We start from the raw sequence: 19,709 nt of genomic DNA, 5'->3' as shown, positions 1-19,709 counted from the left end.
ATGAGCAAATTATGTAAATGTTGTGTTAGTTTAATGAAAGTGGTTAATTAAAATAGACTATGTTCCAAAAATCTGCTATAAACCTCTCCTATAAACAAGTTTTTATAAAAGTTTGCTATAAAACACTATTATAAACAATTTTGATTAAACAAAATCTGATTTAAACAAACTACGTTGATTCAAATGGCATTACTTATTGTATTGATAAAACAAACTTGTTTAAGCTATGTTATTTAAACAAATTGTGTTGATTAAAATGGTATGACATAACATTTTGGATTAAACTGTGTTAGTTAAGGCACTAAAATATGTGAACATGAATTAGTTAAAAAATTAAAGGGAAGCCTTAAAGTTTGTTAAGGGACTAGATCAGACCAGATTGGTTAACTGTGATTAAAATGTTTCAATAACTTTTTATTAATCAGACCAGAATTTCATAACATTTTGGATTAGCATAATAAAATTATTCATATCAACGAGATCTTGAATTTATTGACATTTGTTCTATTGTGGAACCATAAATAGATTGAGAATCGAAAATAATTGGGGATCTGAGGTTCCAATAAGACGGAGAGAGGACTGACCTGCAAGTTTAACACTTCAATGCTCAAGTCAGTATGTGAAGAGAAGAGTGAATTGACAATGAATTTGAAATTAAGTATCTGAATTGGCATGCTCTCTAAATAAAGTGGAGAAGAAATAACAACCTGATGTTTTTTATGCGTGAATTGCGAAGAGTCGTTGGATGTATCTGGAAGGATTACAACTCCTTTCTAGTGGTCAGTCGGGGATCCATGTGGTCAGCCCATAACAATTTCCCCTAAGCCCTTTCTTTTACGTAGAATGGCAAGGGTTTATCGTATTATCCTCACGGTCGATCACTCTATAAGACCCCAATTTTGACCCTAATATCCCTTATGTTATCTCATCATTTGCATTGGCTTTGGGATCACACCTTGACGTCCTTCTTACCCCTCATTCATTGGGTTTGCATTGGGAGAGATCACCAAGCACATTTGATTGTATCATACTTTGTTTTTCATTATTTACTAACCAAAATACCAAAAATATGTCTATATGTAGCTTTGTTTCTTTTGTAGGTAGTTTGTGCATCCACCAAGGCCTCATCAAGCTCACAACTAGGGTTTGAAACCCTCAGTGCAAGGAGATCAATAAAGAGATGGTTCACATTGGTTCTATACATCATATATGGGTCCCCATGATCTTCATTTTTCATTTTGATCAAGAATTCATCAAGAGTTTGAAGCTTGTTTGCCTTGGAGGCCCAAATTCATCTAGGTATTTTGTGTGACTTCCTCAGCAAGTTTCTTCAACATTTGATCAAATCTATAAAGATATACTTCATTATACATCAACTTATTCATATATGATCCTCCATGAGTCCAAAAGATCAAGAGAACTTCAAGTTTGCGAGTTGGTTCATGGTGGTTGATCAGAGAAAGTCAACAGGTCAAAACTGGGGTTCACTAGACCCCATCTTCTATAATGTTTGTCATATGAAAATGATTGCAAGAGAAACGTTACTCCTTATGAAATTCCAAACAACTTTCATGTTGAGGTCAAGAGCTATGTTTGCTTATAAAGTCATATTTTATGGTGAAATATTATAGGTTATTTTGTTTCTGCCCTAGTTAAGAGGTCAACTTCCAAGGATCATAACTTGCTCAATTATTATGAGATGAATGACATCCAAGTTTAATGATCAAATTAAATATGTATTATCTAACTTTTATTCTTTGAGAAACTTCAAATTTAACTTGCAAGGGCATGTGCCAAGAGGAAATATTATAGGTCATTTTGGGTCATTACCATTGAACAAGCAATTTTTCTCAACTTCTAAAATGTATAACTCCTACATGTCAAATCCAAATGAGGTCAAATTTATGACAAAATTGAATAGGCTTGAAAGAGGTACAACTTTGATGAAGGAACTCTTTCCATTTGAATCCCATAGCAAAAGTTATTCAAGGCGGAAGAAGTGAACATTTGACTTGGTACTTAGAAAATTTTCAATTATGTTTAATTTTCCAAACATCCGCCTCAAAATTCATCATGATCCAAGCTCCAAATAGAAAGGTGTCCAACATGAAAGTTGTTCCCCTTGATCTCACCTTTCCAAAAAGTCTAAGATCACCTTATTTAGATAAGATTTGAAGGATTTGCACGTGGGTTCTTCACAGGGCTTCATTTGGCAAGATTTATGTTCAAAATTCATTTCCATTATGCATGGTCATGTGACATCATTTCAGGTTGATTAGCACAGGATATTGGATCATTTGGCATCATGAATTGGGTCTTGTACACATCCAACATCCATGCAAGCAAGAGTTGCTAAATTTGAAAAAAAAATGGAAGTGTGTGAAAAGCAACTTGATACACTATAAATACAAGGCCATTGTGATCAGAAAAGGGATGCATGTTTGCCCAAGCTTTGAACCATTGTCTCCCTAACCTCCATTAAAGGATAAAATTGAAGATTTCACTCGAAATCGAGTTTAAAATCTCTTTCTGTTTTGAGATTGAACTCCAAGAATCCAAACCCTTCTTTGATCTAATTCACTTCCTGCAAGCTTCTGGAGTCAAGCCAAGGTCAGTAGGAAGCAAGATCAAGCCAGACTCAAGCCAGACTCAAGCTACTCGAAGGTGATTTTTCAAAAACTTTCTCTCTTCGATTCTCTCTCAATTCTTCACCATTCTCTTTGATTTTTGGTTGGCTGAAGTCCTAACAATGTAGGCGACAAGATTGAGTTGCTTTGAGGTCAAATCGAAGCAACTCAATTCATGATCCTCAAAATTCAAATCTCTGAATCTTTCAATATACATGGAATTGGAAGAAATTGAGGTCAAATTCGAGCTCATGGGCATTTTTTCTTTAAAACCATATCCTTGTTTTTCATTTTGGTGAAGGTTTGTGGTGGACCAGTCCGGTGAGGTCCACCAGAGAAGAAGACTGGAGTTAGGGCTCCGGTGGTGCGTTAGCACCCTTCCAACCTTCAGATTCATTTAAAATATTTTAATCAGAACCCTTGCTTTTGCATACCATCCCTATGACGCGTTGACTGAGGTGTATGGTGTGAAGTGTGCGCGTGGCCACCAGATATGCCACCTCAATTAATGAGGGAGATCTGATGGCCCTTGTTTTTTCTATTTTCTTTTTTATTTATGATTTTTCATTTAATCCATTTATTTTGTTTAATTCATAGAAATTTCATTTTTAATCCAAAAAATATGGGACTTTCACAAAAAATCTTTAAATATTTTTTTATTCCATATTCTGAATTAAAATTATTTTTTGGATTAATTTTGATATTTTTCATGAATTAAATGTTTTTATGCATATTTTTAATTGTTTGAAAATACTTCTGACTTTTTAAAAATAGTGAAATTTTTTGTCTAAGGTCCTTTGACCTTGTTTGACCCAGGATAAATACCTTGGCCATTTATTTGGTGTTTTGAAGGGATATTAGGTTTTGACCAAATTTAAATGTATTTTAATTCATTTTTAAATTGATTGTTTAATTGATTAAATGTTTAAAAATGTTATTGAGCCATTTTTATGGTCTTGTGATGTTTGACTTTCTGTTTGGGCCTTGGTCAAGGTTGATTTGACTTTTGTTGAATCAAAACCATTGGATTTAGGGGATTGATGAAATGTACATTTCATCTCCCAAAATGAATGAATGGTTTTGATTTGATGAAATTCCTCCCATGATAATTTGTGTTTCTATCTTCCCTTCCCTCTTCATATTCATCCCCATTCTTTCTCATTCCCTCATTTGACCAATGAAGTATCTAATGTCTAAAGGCTAATTGATTCATCAATGACTTTGTGTCAGATGAATCAATACAAGTATGACTGAGATAGTTCACTCCCTCTTGAATTTTCTTTTAGTATGTGGTATGTTTTAGGAGTTTGGTTCTTCATACCAAATTTCTAACATCCATTAACACCTGTATTTTTATTGCCCGACATCAGATAATTGTGACTTCTACATAAGTCTAATTACGATTGCTTAACATAGAGTTAAATTTGACCCTCAAGGCATAGCATTCTAGTAAGTGAGATTGTAAGTCTCCCATTCTTCATGGCATTGTGTGGAGACTTGACCTTTTTTCCTTTCATGGGAGCTAGTGGCATACTTGTTGAATTATCCAAGTTGGAGCCCTTCTCATGGAAGATGTATTGGTTTAAGTATTCATACTTGTGAATGAATGGTTAAGTGTTCTCCAAAGAATGAATTAATCAATTAAAAATCACCATTAACACTTGACTAACTCTTGACTAACATTTGACTAACTCTTGTTAATATTGCTTTACTTTCAAGTCATTTACTTTATGCAATTTAAATTTCAGTCATTTATCATTCATTGCCATTTACGTTTCATATAACTTGTTTATGTTTATGTCATTTTCACTTTGCTCATCTGAGCCATATCTTGTGGTTGTATATATATTTTGTGTGTTTTGGTTTTATTTGTGGTCTGAGGACCTTAAAATATCTAATAACAATAAAAACCTTAAAAAAAATCTGGTGGACTATTGAACTTGAACTGAACTTTTGGACTTAGGATTAGGTAACATTCCCTATGTAAAGAGGACTTGGCCAATGCCAACATTCCGAGACCGAGTCATTGTGAACTGAGCCTTCATATGATACAAGTCTTGGGATTTATTGGAATTCATTTGCTACTACGTCTTTATGCTTAATTGTTATTTTGATATTGTGTTTGATGCTTTGCTCTAAGTTGATCAAGGGATATTTCATATGATACATGGGAAGATAATGAAGTCTGTTAGCTATTGGAATTGCTTGCTTGGATGTGGTTATCTTTATTTGATGCCTTGATCTTCATGATGTCTAGATATTGCTCATTGCTTATTGGATATTGCTCATTGCTTATTGAAAATTCCAAAGGAAAATGAGTTTCTATATGACATTCTTGTCTGTTGGATTGCGTCCCATTGATCAGATCTTTTCAACTCTCAACTTTTAAATGTGTGCTTAGGATAGCCTTTTCATCTCCTCCCACTTTCTTAAATTTAAAAATCTATCCCCTTTTTTAAAAACTTCTTTACTTGTGATTTCAAAGTTAGACTTTGTTTTAATGATTAGAAACTTTGGCCTTATGCCATTGAATTTTTAAACTTCTTTTCTTAAATCAAATTTGTAAATAAACTTAATCATATTGACTTAAAATTTCAAAATACAAAAAGAACTAACAACTTCACTCAAATTTTTGGCCCTTTTTGCCTTTTCATTTAAACTTTTGTTAAAAACAATTCACCAACTTATTTAAAAATTTTACCACGAACTACGACATTTTGATCCCTCATTTTTATGTTGGTACGTAGGCACAAGTCCGAAGGTCTTGTCAAACACAAAAATATAATCAATGAGTTCTTTTCTCACCCCCACACTCTATTTTTATCAAACATCTTTTGTACCAAAAACAGATGAACACATAAAAAAAGGCTCATTAGGAGTACTTGAGACACTTTAGGTGCTAACACCTTCCCTCTGTGTAACCAACCCCCTTACCTAAAATCTCTGGCATTATATTAGTTTTGATTTGAAAACTTCTTATCTTTGGATTCTGTTCGTACTTTTCCCTTTTCCTTTGGAAACAATAAAAGTGCGGTGGCGACTTTGGGTTTATTGATATTAAGCTTATCCATAGTTTGATGATCATGAATTTACCGCTACAAAAATTAAGTGGCGACTCTACTGGGGAAAAGTCCTCAGTGGGTTTAGCCTAGTTTTTATATGTGTATATATTTGTATATTTGATGTTTGTATATTGTTTGTGTGATATAATCTGTCTGTTGTGCTTGGTGATCTATGAGTGGTGAGATGAGTTCAGACCCGAACTTGAATGCAATTAAGATAGGAGGATGGTATAGTCATGTTCAACTTGTGTGGAGTAGTCCTTAACAAGTTGACTTGAGATCCATCTACTTAGTGGAAACCTCTTTGGAGTTACTGATGTCACACAAGTTATTTGTGGATTGGCATTACTTTCTCTGATCTGGGGTCCGAGAAGTTGAGGAACGTAGAACATTTAACCCAACTTGGCATATTTATGATGTATTACGGAGACTGTTCAGGTGTAGACCTGATAACAGTTGTTACGTGATACTACACTCAAACGAGTTTCTCTTGAGAATATTATGGGTTGATGAGTCAGTCATCCTAACCTATAATATCTGATAGATGGAATTAAGACTCTGGGAACTTTTTAGAACATGACCTACATGTTTTTTTATCCTTAGCAGACTCCTTTGAGAGGGTTATTAACCTGAATCTATGCTCATGACTCACAACAAACCCTTTGATTCTCGATTTTGATCCGATCAAGTATCATCAATATTAATGGAACTTGGGTATTGATAAGGTGAAAACCATAATCCACCAAAATGATGATTGATCTTGATGATGCCTTGATCTATCGCTTGACCTTTGTTTGTGTTTTCCTTGTGTGTGATCCCCCGTGTATGATTATTGCATTCATGCATACATGCGCATCATAACATTCATAACAGAAAAGTAAATTTCAAAGAACTTGAGGTCTTGTTTGCAAATATTTTCAGACCATGGATTGTGGACGAAGGAACACTAAGAAATACAATTTTAGATGTCATGATTTGAAAGAGCTAAGGAAGTTGTCATCTTTTGTATTAGATCCCTTGGACTTCAAGCAACATTATGAGAACCTTTTGTCTATGTTATCTACTGATGTGGTTGGGGGACTTTTGAGTGTTTTGGTTTAATTTTATGCTCCTTTCTACTGGTGTTTCACTTTTCCCGATTATTAGCTTGTACCTACGTTAGAGGAGTATGCCCATCTCTTGGGAATAGCCGTATTGGATAAGATATCTTTTAGTGGATTGGAGGAGATTCCCAGATCTCATATCATGGTTGAAGCTCTTCATTTGAAGAAATATGAGATTGATGCGCATTTGGTGAAGAAGGGAGGAAGTCTTGGGCTGACTTCTGAGTTTCTCATTGGTAAAGCTACTGTTTTTTCTCAAGCTGGTAGCTTTGATGCTTTTGAAGCCATCTTTGTATTGCTCATATATGGTCTAGCTTTTTTCCCTAACATTGACGGTTTTGTTGATGTTAACTCCATTAGAATCTTCTTGATTGGAAATCATGTTCCTACTCTATTGGGTGACATGTATTTCTCTTTGCATTTAAGGAATTCTAAAGGTGGTGGGACTATTGTGTGTTGCGTTCCTCTTTTGTACAAGTGGTTTATTTCGCACGTGCCTTAGACGCATGCTTTTTTGGAGAACAAGCAATGTCTACGGTGGTCTCAGAGACTTATGTCTATCACTAATGATGATATTGTTTGGTATGATTCTGTATTGAGTAGCTTGGACATTATTGATAGTTGTGGTGAGTTCTCTAATGTGCCTCTCAATGGTGCACAAGGAGGAATCAACTACAACTCTGTTTTGGCCTGTCATCAACTTGGGTTCCCCTTTAGAGATAAAACTAATATCACTCAGTTAGAAGGTTTATTCTATCAAGAGGGTAAAGATACCCAACATTTGAAGCATAGGATGATACATGATTGGCATAATGTGCATAGGAAAGGAAGATCCGAGCTTGGTCCACGCAACTGTGTAGCTTTAGAAGCTTACACCATTTGAGTGAAGAAGAGAGCTCTAGAGCTGAAGATGTCGTACACCTATTAAAGACCTATATCTATGGTTGTCGCTGAGCCATCAACTTTCCATAACCAAGATTTAGAAGAGTTGGAAGACGCACTTGCGAAGATGATGCAAGAGAAAGATACGTGGGAAGAGCGGTTCCATGCTTTGAGCCGAAAGCATGAAGAGTTGTAGCTTGAGTCAAGAGAAAAGGATGCACTTATTGAGATTCTTGAAGACCGAGCAGTGAAGAGACAAAGAGAGCCAAAGGGTCTACCTTCCTCTAGTATGCCTCAGCCTTCCGGTGCTTGGAAGAAGATTGTTGATCAAGTTGTTCTTGAGAAGGCTCAGATGAACACATCCTTTGAGTCCGAGATTCGAAGCATCCAAAGGAAGTATGCACCCATAACCAGATCATCTGATGCATTTTCTAGGGATCCTTAGGAAGATAGTTTCCTTTTCTCTTGTATTTGTATTTTGGTTTCTGAAATTGTACCCAGTGTAATCCTTCCAAAAAAATTATGAATAAAAAGGGATTTTATCCAACTGTTATTATTATTATTTGAATATATATATATATATATATATATATATATATATATATATATATATATATATATATATATATATATATATATATATATATATATATATATATATATATATATATATATATATATATATATATTTGCAAACAGGACTTCATATGTTCTTTGAAATTAAACAATAAAAAAATCGCATTTCATGCATCATTTGCATAACAGGTTTCTGTCGCTAGATGTCTTATCAATTCTTCTTCTGTGCATCAGCTAAGCTGACTCACCACTATAATACTCATGCTAATTAACCAAAGATCATGGAGCATTTAGAGCTAGAGAACCGAGAGATGAAGGACGAGATTTCCAGATTAACGACGCTGATGGAATCTATGATTGCGTCCCAAAATCAGTCTTCACCAACTCCTGCAACTCCTCATCCTCAAAGGACTGTAATTTCTGAGGTTGCTACCTCAATTGTTCCTGTTGCTGGTGCCAATCAATCCATTCCTTATATGCCTGCTGGATGCCCTTGGGGAATGCCACCTAATTTTATGCCAAAAGGGTATGCACCCACATTTGTTTCTCTTTCGGAATCTAGCTCGGTCATGTCAGTGCCACCTCTAGTTGTTAACACTCTTCCTCGTGTTGCGGACACTATCTACGACTCTGAGCCGTCTGAGGGTCTAGAAGTGTATGAGAAGATGGATGAAATGAACGATTAATTCCTCGAGCTGTGCAAAGAGTTGAAGACTCTGAGAGGGAAAGACTTGTTTGGGAAGAGTGTTATTGAACTCTGCTTGGTCCCTAATGTTAAGATCCCAGTAAAATTCAAGGTCCCGTATTTTGAAAAGTACAAAGGGAATACTTGCCCGCTAAGCCATCTTGTGATGTAAGCCATAGAAATGTCTACTCAAACTGATAATGATTAGTTGTTGATTCATTATTTCCAAGACAGTTTAACTGGAGTTGCCTTGAGATGGTATATGGGTCTGGATAATGTAAGCATACGTACTTTCAATGACTTAGGCGACGCCTTTATCAAGCAGTATAAGTACAATGTGGATATGGTGCCTGATAGATACCAGTTGAGGTCTATGTGTCAGAAGGATAAAGATACATTCAAAGAATATGCCCAGAGATAGGGAGAACTGGTTGCCCAGATAAGTCCACCTCTTAAAGAGAAAGAGGTGATGAAGATCTTCTTGAAGACGCTGAGTTCGTTTTATTACGAATGTATGATTGCAAGTTCCCCCAATGGTTTTATCAAAATGGTAAACATGAGGATAAGTCTAGAAGAAGGAGTCTGTGAAGGATGTTTGTCTAAAGAAGAGGCATCATCCAACAAGAAGTACGGTGGTAGTTTCTCTAAAAGGAAGGAAGGAGAAGCTAACTCAGTGTTGGTAGGGAGGCAGAGGAGGCCTCGTGTCAGGAAGAGTTCTCAACCTCGTCAACATCAACATCAAGTTTCCTCAGTAATTCCGGTTTTTTCCAACAATTCTAATCAATCAGTTCCAATTCAGCAACAACAACATCAACAACCGCTACAAAGAACCAACTACAACAACACCAATCATCACCAACAAAATTTTGAGAGGAAGAAGGTTTATTTTGACCCTATTACTATGACTTATGCAGAGTTATACCCATCAATAGTTCTGAAGAACCTCATCCAGCCAAGAAATCCTCTGCAAATCCCTGAGCCACTACCATGGTGGTTCAAGCCTGATCTTCATTGTGCTTTTCACCGGGGAGCCCCTAGTCGTGATATATAGAACTACTATCTATTGAAATATGCAGTTAAAAAGCTTGTGAAGAGTGGTATGGTATCCTTTGAGGATAGAGCGCCAAATGTAAAAGCCAATCAGTTGCCTGCTCATGGTAACGCTTATGTCAACATGGTGGACGGTTGTCTAGGGAATTTCCGAGTTTTTGATGTAAGACGTATCTGAAGATCTCTGGTGGAGATGCATAAGACTTTATGTTTAATCAGTAACTGTGAACATGACCATGATGGTTGTTTCATCTGTAGCATGAAGTTGTAAGACCCCAATTTTGACCCTAAGATCCCTAATGTAATTCCATCATAAGCATTAGTATTGGGATCATACCTTGGCATCCTCCTTACCCCTCTTTTATTGGGTTTGTTTTGGGAGAGATCACCAAGCAATTTGTGATTATATCATACTTGTATTTTATCATTTCACTAACCAAAATACCAAAAATATGTCTTTGCATTTGTCTAACTCTTTTGTAGGAAGGGCATGATTCCATTGATTCATCAAGTTCACATCTAGGGTTTGAGACCCCCATGAACAAAGAGCACAACTAATAATTGATCCAAGAATGGTTATGAGCATCATATATGAGTCTCAATGTTCTCTACATGTTATATTGATCAAGTTTTCTTCAAGAGTTTGAGGGTGATTTGCCTTGGAAACCCTAGTTTGACTAGGTATCTTTAGTAACTTCTCCAACAAGCTATCTCACCAATTGATAAAATTTATCAAGGGACACTTCAAAATTCATAATCTTATGCATATATGATCTACCATGAGCCAAGAAAGTCAAGATAATTGTAAGTTAGCAAGTTGGTTGATGGTGGTTGGCCAGATGGATTCATCCGATCAAAACTGGGCCTCCCTAGACCCTATCTCCTACAATTTTCACCATATGAAAATGATTCCAAGAGAAAACTTACTCTAAATGACATTCCAAACAACTTTCATGTTGATACCTAGAGCTAGTTGTTCTTGGAAAATCATTGTCTATGTTGAAACATTATAGGTCATTTTGTCTAAACCCTAATTTGAAAGTCAACTTCCCGAGGCCATAACTTGCTCAATTTTTATGATATGAAATATTTCCAAGTTGCACAATCAAATTCAATGTGTCTACTTCAACGTTTATGTTTGGAGTGGGAGCTAATTCAACTTTTTTGAGCATGTGATATGAGGTTACATTATAGGTCACTTTTGACCTATACCATTGATCAAGTGATTTTTTCAAACTTCAAAAATTATTAACTCTATCGTTTAAAATCCAAATGACATGAAATTGGTGACAATTTTGAATTTCTTTGAGAGATCTACAACTTTGATGAATACACGTTTCTCATTTGAAGCTCATATAAAAAGTTAAGCAAGGTGGAATATTGAGACATATGGCTTGACACTTAGAAAAATTTTGATATATCCAAAATTTCCAAACTTCTACCTCAAATTTCTTCAAGTTACAAACTCCAAATGGAAAAGTGTTGAACATTAAAGTTATTCCTCTTGATCTCACCTTTCCAAAGAGCTCAAATTCATTCATTTTGGACAAGGAATGCATAGGTTGCGCATGGCATGAACATGGTGTCATCACTTGGAAAGGATCAAACTTCAAATCAAAATGTACACTTGCCTTGCAATCCAAGCTAAATTCAAATCATCTCACACTCATTTGTGGACTTATGGCAATGATTTTATGGGCCTATGCGCGCCCATGCACCCATGCATCATCAATGACCAAATTTGGAAAGTGAATGCAAGTGTGCAAAAAGCAATGGATTCAGCTATAAATAGAGCCTCATATGCTCAGCAATCAACACACATTCGCGCCAACTTTGATCCTTCATCTCTAACCCTCATGTTGCAAAGGATAAACCTGAGAAATTCATTTGAATTTGAGGTTGAATTTCCACTATTTTGAAATTCAAATCTCCAGGAATCCACAACCTTTTGAGCATTCAATCCTTCCGCTGCAAGCATTTGGAGTGAGATCAAGCACGAGCAAGAGCAAGATCAGTTGAATCCAGACTTCCATTGAAGGTATTTTCCATAAATTTTGATCTCTTCGATTCTCTCAAATTCTTGCTCAATTCTATTGATTCTTTGGTTGTCCAAAGTCCTACCAATGTAGGCAAGAAGATTGAGATGCTTTGAGGCTGTCGCAACGCGAAAAACAACCGGCGGGAAAATACAGAGCCGCCACCGACACTATTCATCCTATGACGGAAAGGAAGTGCGGGACTAACCTAAGAAAGGGAAAGGAACGGTCTTACGACTAGAGATTACAAGGTACGGGAGTCGGTTACGCAAGGGGAAGGTATTAGCACCCCTCACATCCGCCGTACTCGACGGGATCCACACTCAAAAGAATAGGAAAAGGTTGCTAATAAACTGCTCAAAGAAAATGCATAAACTAGAATGATAAACAGGTGAAAGAAGATGGAGGAAGTGGACTCGGCAGGATGTCACATCCTGGGCCTAGGTAGTTTGTCAGAAACAAACATCAGAGTCAACGTAGTTCGGGGAAAGGGGGCATGCTCGCTAGGATATCGCATCCTATGCCTACGTATCTTCTCTATCCAGAGAAGAATCAGAGCACTCGTAGCTTGGCTAACGCACGCCGAAACAACACCAAAAGGGGACGTTGAGACGTCAAAAGAAACACTCAACAAGAAACAGAATGCCAATACATGGACTTACACCCGACTCCTGGCAACAAAAAGGAAACAGAATGCTAATACATGGACTTACATCCGACTTCAAACAATAACAAGGAAACAGAATGCCAATACATGGACTTACATCCGACTCCAAACAATAACAAACGCTAACCAGTGAACACCAAAGAAAAAGGTTATCAGAATGAACCCCAACAAAGTAACTAACTATCCAGCCAGTCACCACAAACGTCCCAAATGAACCCCAAGTGAGTAACAACCGTCACAAATGAACCCCAAAGATGATAACCATCATCACAAATGAACCCCGAAGATGAACCCCAAATGAGTGACAACCGTCACAAATGAACCCCAAGATGATAACCATCATCACAAATGAACCCCAAAGATGACAGAAAAAATCCCCAAGGTATGAACATACCACACACGCCCACGCGGGACAAACAAGTACTCACACCAAAGAAACAAAGGAAAGGATGAACACACACAAAACAAAAGGGTGAAAAAGAAAAAGGGTGCCTGGAGAGATTGCTCACAACCTCCTGCCTACGTATCTCATCTGGTATGAGAATCAGAGCGACGTAGTTCCCCTTAACACGGGAAACAACAAACTAATAGGGAGTCTGGCTCGAGCCTAATAGTTGTCACACGAACAAAAAGAGACGCTGAGACGTCAAAAGAAAAAAAAGGTTGCCCGGAGAGATTTTTCTCAATCTCCTGCCTACGTATCTCATCTGGTATGAGAATCAGGGCGACGTAGTTCCCCTTAACAGGGGAAGGAACAAACTAATAGGGAGACTGACTTGAGCCTAATAGTTGTCACACAAACAAAAAGAGATGCTGAGACGTCAAAAGCAACAAAAAGGTTGCCCGAAGAGATTTCGCTCAATCTCCTGCCTACGTATCTCATCTGGTATGAGAATCAGGGTGACGTAGTTCCCCTTAAAAGAGGAAGGAACAAACTAATAGGGAGACTGACTCGAGCCTAATAGTTGTCACACAAACAAAAAGAGACGCTGAGACGTCAAAAGAAACAAAAAGGTTGCCCGGAGAGATTTCGCTCAATCTCCTGCCTACGTATCGCATCTGGTATGAGAATCAGGGCGACGTAGTTCCCCTTAACAGGAGAAAGAACAAACTAATAGGGAGACTGGAACTCGAGCCTAATAGTTGTCATGCAATCAAACATCACTAAGTTGAGGTCTCTAATCAGAATCCTAACTCACACAGGAAGCAAGTCAGTTCAGAGGAAAGCAAATAACCACACCAACACAAGTGAACAAGCATCACTCACTATATCCACACAAGAGGCCCAAACAATGGGTAGGCTTTAGTCAAGAGGGGTCATATCAACCTCGACAAACAAGCCAAATTGTAAAGGTGATTAACTGGGCTCTTAACCACTGACATTGAACGTCAGGGTGAGCAGATCAAAATGGTAATGAGGATGAGATCTCATAGCTCTTAACCCTGGCCAGGGTGAGCTCATGACAAAGAAAGCGTGGGGATCCAGAAAGAGGGATCCTATTCCACTTGACAGACACTGGACAAAGATCTTGGGTACATGTTCAGAAGCATCAACACGTAGTGCGAGCATAATGAACGACTCACTAAATAACGGGGGATTGGCTACTAATACCTTCTATTCGTCAATTGCCTCTTCACTTAGGAGGACTTATCAAGTAACATTCCTCACTTAGAGGTCTTTGGCACAAATGTAAACAAACACAAACAGAGCCTCTTAAGGAGGACTTACCAGCAAAATGCCTACCAAAAAGGTGACAGGACTTCCAGACTACATGGAGTAAGAAGAAAACTACCTAAGTGGTGTATCAACCACAATCCAAAGCTCAAGCAAGAGCTAAAAGAAAGCAACTAATGTACCTGTACAAAAGCTAACCAGTTAGTATCTCAGACAACCAATCAGAAAACAAACAGTGAAACCATCCAACTGCACACAACTCAATGTACAATGGTCAAGCATTCAAATGAAGCAGTGAGCTCAACACATCAACTTAAATCCCTACAAAACACAAATAAGTCAGAACACAATCCAATTTGCATCTCAAAAGGTGAGTAACTCAACCATTAATGCTAAAGGTCCAAACCTGAAACACAAGTCAAGGTTAATTCATGTACAAAACATTAGTGCAAAGACTAAGTCCAAAACCAAACCAAATGATCAAAACAAAAGTCAATCTTTCACATATTGCACATTCAAACAATCAAGAAAATGACCTCAAAAGGACCAATATCAATTCACAAGGCAAGTAGCTCAAATGACTCATGCTATGCAAAGACCAACAAATGAGCACAAAATGGACATCCAAATTAGAAAATCCAAATCAAAACAGAAAAGCATGCAATGGTATGAAATTTTTTATGTAAGCTACTCATGTCATGAATGTTCAACATGCAAAATATCAAATCCAGAAGAGTTCAAATGATAGATGAATAAAAATGCACAAATGCAATGCCAAATATGTGACATAAATTGTCACATACATCTTCATGTGTCAAAAATAATGATGGCATATGATAAAAATTCCAAACCAAGGCTCAAAAAATCATATCACAAGTGAAGATTAAGCACAAAAAAAATCAGATCAATTGGATCAACACATAGCATTTCACAAAGCATTTATCATGACATATCAAATTGGCACCATGTTCAATCAAAAATTCACAATTATAAATCCAGCAAACAACAATTCATGAAAATAATGCTATAAAAGCCTAGACATTAAAACAAGACTATGAAAAAAAATTGGACTCAATTTGGAGCATTTTACTATTTTCTATGAATTTTCAAAGATAAGCAAAATAATATGAAATAATAAAATGAAATGGAGGGAAAATAATGTTTGAAATTAAATCAGCATTAATCTCAGCCATAAGATCTAGCGCGAAAAGCACATCAACGGCTCCTATTTGAATGATCAAAATGCATCACTTCACTAAACACAATCAGCAGCCATGTCATTGGTCAAGGTGCACGCAAGCATGGTCAAACACACACAAGTCAATCAATTGCACACATAGGCGAACACATCAGCATACAGCGAGGCATAAGTGAAACGCAACGTTTCACTAATGATTTGGCAGCATAATCAGCATTCTTCGCAACACATAAGCACGGTCAAACAACTGAGGACCAACCAAACACACATGCAAGGCAATACGTGGATGCCAACACAGCATAAACCCTAAATAAAACCAGACGCCGGAGCTGTAGCTCCGGTCGTCTTCTCCGGCCGTCTCCGGCGGAGATTCATGATTTTTTTCCAGAAATCATCGAGCCATATATCATTGGAACCTCCAGGCCACGTAGATCACAAATATCATGATGAAACATCCTAAAACCTTCTAGATTATCCAGATCGAACAAGAATATAATTGAGAACCAAACTTTAAATCAACATAACATGCTCATTTCTCATCCAAATCAAGATCTAATCATATCTACGTGTTCTACACAATGAGATCTACGGTTCTATGGCCTTTAATCATCAAAAGGAGAGATCGAAAATTTCACTTACTTGAAATGGAAGCTTCTGTTTATGCGTGATCAAGCTCTCACAATCTCCAGATCTACTCCTCTATGCTTGACTAGAAGCTTTGTGCAAGAAACATCAGCTGAAACCACCTAGATTCACTTCAATTTCAGAAATCCATTAACATGTTCATGCACTTGTTCTGCTCGAAACTGGACTGAATTCTTCAAAGTAAGGGATGGATCTTGCTCAGTGATGCTCCACGATCAAGAATATGCAAGAGTTTTGAGGAATTGTGTGAAGAAATTTGAGTTTCGAAGAGAGAGAAAAATGGAGGGAATTTGAGATTTTCGATCTGAATTTTCTGTTATGTGCAATTGCAGTTAGGGTTTGGCTTTTATATGATGCACTAATCATGCTGCTAATCCAATTAAGCTTGTACTAATCATAATTAGAGAGAATTGAAGTGAAGTGCAAAAATGCAAAGTGAGCTTAGCATGGCCATGTAGCACGTGACCTTTCTCATGCAATGGCTGAAATTCACTTAAAATTAACCAATACTCATGATGGAATGGTTAAATTGCTTGTAGCTTAAGCCAATTTTGAATTATGAAATTTCCCTCCAAAATGCACACTTGAGGAATGATGATCATACACACTTTTTCCATGCATGGCAAGGCTTGTTTTGAGAAGTATTGGTCATGAGGAGTACTTTGCAAAAAGAATGGACCAATTTGGAGTTTTGTATCAAAAGTTATGTCACTTTGAACTTCCATGCACACCTTGTGATCATTTGGCCATAACTTCTCAACCATTCATCATATGGACCTGAATTAGGACTTTTTGGAAAGGGGAGACAAAGATCTTCAACTTTCATGTTCACCAAAAATACATTTAAAACTTCTTTGATATTGATAAGTTAAGTTGAATCTGGACCAGAAACTTGAAATTACAGGTCACTTTCCATTTTTGGAAACTTTTGCCATGAGTTCAAAATCTTCAAGCTAGATGTTTAGAATGACAAATGGACCTCTTTTGAACATGATTGAGGTGTCTCAACTCATTTCCCCACCTCATAGCCCTTAATTGACTTCACAGTTGACTTTTTTGTCCTCAAATGACCTTGAAATTGCCTGATCAGCTTGAGCCTCTACCACTTGGGGGAAATTGCTAAAAAATGAAACCCTAGCTCATGTAAGCTCTTCATAACAATCATATGATCCTCATCCCAAGAAAATACTCATCTCCTTGAGCAACCCTAGGTGGAAGAATGGCATTGATTAGGGTTGACCAGAGGTCACAACCCTAATCGAAAGGAACTTGAGGATGAATCATGAAACCCTTGATGATGATAGAACCATGATGATAGAACCATGATGATGGTGATATACCCTTGCAAACAAGATAATACTCAAAACCTTTGAAGAATCAAGAAACCCTGACTGAAGCCCATGCCTTCAGATGGTTGATCATCAATTCATAGAAACCCTCAGGCTTGAATCATGTAACTTCTCCATCTTTTGAAAAGACTTTGGAGGATGACCTTCTTATTTTCATATGATATGCAAAATGCAATGCCTAATGTCCTAAAACATGAAATGCAATGTGTCAAACTAGTCTCAAGAAGAGGAGGGCAAATTTTGAGGTGTTACAGTTGCCCCTATTCAATCCACTGTGAATCTGTCGATATGAACAGCCTCGGCTTTCAGATGATCAGGGTGAAGAGTGGTTGAATACAAAGAACAGACGAACAATTTGCGCTCCGCTGGGAATTAAGTAACAATGCCTGTCAGAATCGGCAAAGAGGTGGTCTTGAAAGAAGAATCCGTATGGTACGGTAAGAGTCGGTTTGAATACCGAAAGAGAATGTTAACATGGATACCAAAATAAATGGTAACACAGAAATAACCATGGCCTGAATGCCGCTCATCAGTCTGAATACTGGAAATGACTTCGATCTGAGTATCGGAAGATATGAGATGATTAATACCGGCCTGAACACCGAGAGACTGGCCTGAATGCCACTTCGGTCTGAATACCCGGGAAACTGGCCTGAATGCCACAAGTGCTTCGACCTGAACGTCGGAAACTTCTTCGATCTGAACATCGAGAAAATTGGCCTGAATGCCACAAGTGCTTCTACCCGAACGTCGGAAACTTCTTCGATCTGAACATCGGGAAAATTGGCCTGAATGCCACTTCTGCGGGGGATTTTCTCCTTGTTATTATTATTTTTGCCTTTCTTGAACCCCCCAAAAATTCTTTGCTTTTACTGCCGAACAGTGGACCCCGTTCTCCATTTGAACCCCGCTCTCCAAAAGACACTCTGCGTCTCCTTTTCTCCCGATGGACCCCAATCTCCGCGCTGATCGCGTAACGTTCTTCAACCTTCATTTCCATCTCCGCACGACGGAAAATTTTCCCCCAATATCGCACTACTGGGGAATACTGTGGATTCAAAATCACGATGCCGAACTCCTCAGAGTAACATCTTCACCAACCAGCAAAACCAATTCTCAAACGGTAACCACGGCTCGGGACTAGTTTATGCTTTATATGCGTATGTTTGAATTTTTCAATGGCGTAATGCTCCAAAACCATGGAATTGCTACGCAATTTGGGAGGATGCAATGCAATATGATTCCCTAAATGATGAATGCATAAAAAGTATCCCCCTCAGGGGACGACACGAGCCACTCTGCTGAGAAACTCGACAACACTCCAATCTCCAATCCTGCTTGGGATAACACTGCTGCTGGGGAAAGGACAATCCTCACTGGGGATGAACTCCACTGAACTTGATCCGCTTGGGGACTTCACTGGGGAAAACTTCCAACACACACCCCTGCCGGGGAAACAACAACCTTCGGACCTGCTGGGGAAATAACAATCTCACCCTGCTAGGGGAAACAGCAAACTTCAGACCTGCCTGCCGAGGAAACACCGACCTCGAACCCGCTGGGGAGATACAGAATATTTGACGCGGAACACTTGTCGACTCGTCGAACACTGGCATTCACCATCTAACCATGGTGTCAATTTTCCCTTTCTTCAGACTTTGAAGAGTCTTCTTGATTAACCTTCTAGGATCGTCGTAATTCTCTCGTCGTCTCTACACCATTCTTCAACTCCTCGTCCCTGATTGGACTCAAAGGATTCTTTTGTCAACAACGCTTCACGTCACAACCTGCAAGTGAGTGAAAATAACCAACAGCACCTGCAAAAGAGATCGTTAGATAAAAACGTGCCCCAGGCGTGCCAAAATTTCAACACCTAGGTCACTCAACCTTCCAAATAAGATTTCAGGTTTTCAATCTTATAAACATGCATCGGAAGGGACCCCTATGTCTCAAAATGCAAAGATTCTTTATCAAAATAAACTGATGTTTTTGCAATCAAAGCGGTAAATGAAAACAAAAACAAAATTATTTGATTGAATATGCATTTTATTGATTGAAAAAAAGGGTGGCTCGTAACTGAGCAATACACAGGAAGCAATCCCTGAAAAGAATTAATTGCACACAAAAGGAAAATCTATCCTAATGGCAATGTGA

The sequence above is a fragment of the Lathyrus oleraceus genome, chromosome 4 (assembly GCF_024323335.1).
Source record: "Lathyrus oleraceus cultivar Zhongwan6 chromosome 4, CAAS_Psat_ZW6_1.0, whole genome shotgun sequence".
Taxonomy (NCBI): Eukaryota; Viridiplantae; Streptophyta; class Magnoliopsida; order Fabales; family Fabaceae; genus Lathyrus; species Lathyrus oleraceus.
This window is presented reverse-complemented; position numbering follows the sequence as displayed.